This window comes from Cibotium barometz, chromosome 28, assembly GCF_041138505.1.
Source record: "Cibotium barometz isolate CiBa-2024 chromosome 28, ASM4113850v1, whole genome shotgun sequence".
NCBI classification, from domain to species: domain Eukaryota; kingdom Viridiplantae; phylum Streptophyta; class Polypodiopsida; order Cyatheales; family Cibotiaceae; genus Cibotium; species Cibotium barometz.
Window position 1 is genome coordinate 14,191,581 of NC_141073.1, and position 2,439 is coordinate 14,194,019.

The following is a 2,439-nucleotide window of genomic DNA, read 5'->3' on the forward strand; positions in this document are numbered from 1 at the left end:
GCCCTAGGCAACACTAGGATATCTATCATCTTAAAAGATTAAAAAACACTTCCCAATAAGTATAGAAAAATCATAGGAAATTGTTTTATAGAATGTCCCTCGAGCACCAATTATGCCAGAGGGAATCACCACGAACTCATAGCGGCCTTGTTCGGTTCTAAAAGCTGTTTTTGGAATGTTGGCCTAAAAAATCCAAACTTGGTGGTAGCCACTCTTCAAGTTGAAGCATCTAGAACTTGTTCTTGATTGTAAGCTTGTTTCATGATCTATATAGTCGATGCACAATTGGTGCGACCTTTCCTTATTTATGACAGAGAGGATGGGTGATGCGAATGGAGATGACCTCAGACGGATGAATCTAGCCCGATCCATCTCCAATTGCCCTTCCAATGCTTTTGATAAGCAATAGGAAACTCGCTGGGGGGGTTTGGGTCAGGAATGAGCATGATCCAATGGTCTTTTGGTTGATAGGGTGGAACTTTCAGAGGAAGGTCATCTCTTAATAGGATGTGATGATACCTTTTCAACCCCGGGTTCGTGTTCTAGTTGTGATATTGTGGCGTTGGATCCATAAATGAAGCCAACCTGCTTGGGATTATAAGTTGCAAAATGCTTTGAAGAAACTCGAACATACAATAATGCAATTTTGGCTCCCTTCTTGATGACTCACTTTGCCTTGAGATGTGAGATGAATGGGATACCTAGAAGACTCTAAACATCAGTGAGGGTGACTAGGGTAGGCACACCTTTTGTGATGAAGAACGTGCTCATCTTGCTATCTAATCATTAGCAAAATAAGGGTTCCCAAGGATCATGTCACACCCTATGAGGGGAGCGGCAAGAAAATGTTGCTCAAATGCTACTTGTTGAACAAAAAATTGTTCCTTTTTTTGCCACCTTTTCGGTGATCTGCATGCGGATACCTGGTGTGAACCCATCAACATCGAGCACAAAGGGCAGCATGATACACTCTAACTTGGCATCTAGATGTGGAGACAAGATCCGTTGTGCTACTAGTGTTGAGGATAATGGTAAATATGTGGCCCTTTGTACCACCACGCTTGTGGCTGGGACTACTGAGGTTTTTGAAGCTAGGGTGGTTGGTTTGATTGAGGCTTATTGCCTTTCCTTCCACATCATATAGTCCTCCTTCCCATGCTGTTGATATGACATCACAAACATCTCTGTTCAACCATATAGGCCTTTTGCTTCTCTACGTATTGTAATCCACCTATTATCCTTGCCCTTTGTTTTTGTTGGGAGTCATCTAGGCTTGCAACTATTGCTTAGTTTCTCATTCTTGTTGTTGTTATTACTATTGTGGCCCTTCCCATTATGCTACTGCAAAGAATTCCCACCTATTGCTTGCTTTGGCTTACCGTCATTTAGCTCTATCTCCTTGTTTTGTGTCAGTGCCAATGCGTCCTCATATGTCTTTGGGTTGAGATTTCTGATCGCATATATGATTTGAGGAATCCAACCCTCAAGTGAAGGCCCAGAGTTTTTACTTATCCGTAGCTTCTATTTGCTAAGCTAAGGTCAAAAGTTTGTTGAAGTAACTCAAATTTGGCATTCCTTTCTACTTGAGTTCAACAAAGTCATCCTCCAATGTAGTGAGTTATTGTGGAGGGAGAAAATAGTGCTTGAAATTTGAGATGATTGTGTCCCAATTGTAATGTTCTCCAGTCATATTTTGGCATATGAGGGTTCTATACAGTCCAATGCTGCCACCATGGCACAGCCTTGCTTGTGAGATGAGGGGCTGCTAGGTGAACCTTGTCCTACGGGTCCCTAATCTTAGCTAACATAAAGTGAGCCATAAATTGTTTGATGAACTTATTGACTACACCATTTTATCACTTACCATCATACTTGATGAAGCTAGGCAAGCTACAAACCAAGGGTTGAACTGTGATAGTACTACCTGGTTCTTTTCCACCGTCATAGGGAAAGAACTCTTGTCCCTCTTTGCAACCGGATTGCCCTCATCCTCGACCTCCTCCTCAATCCCCTCTACGATAGGATACTAAAACTTCAGGTTTGGGGGTGGGGTCTATGGTTCTCCATTTCCCAAACTTGGTGCTAGAATGCATTCTTGCAGGGCTATCACCTACTGTTGTGTCATGACCTATGTGATAGACAAGAAATGCAATTTTTGGGAATTCAAGGCATCTGCAAAAATGTAAATGGACGGTATCCATCTTGTCTAATACCTGCGATTGGATGGTACGGATTTGCTCTTGTACTTGTCACTCCATGGTACCTCAGTTGTAGGAAATGGTAGGTCGAGCCCAGGAAATGGTGTTTATGTGTTTCTTGTAGATTCCATCATTTCTCAAGCTTGGAAACGGCAAGGAAACTTCATTTTTTTGTCCCAAACAAAAGGTTGAATTTGAAGGCCATGTGGTAGATATTAAATGTTAATAGTGTCTTTATGAA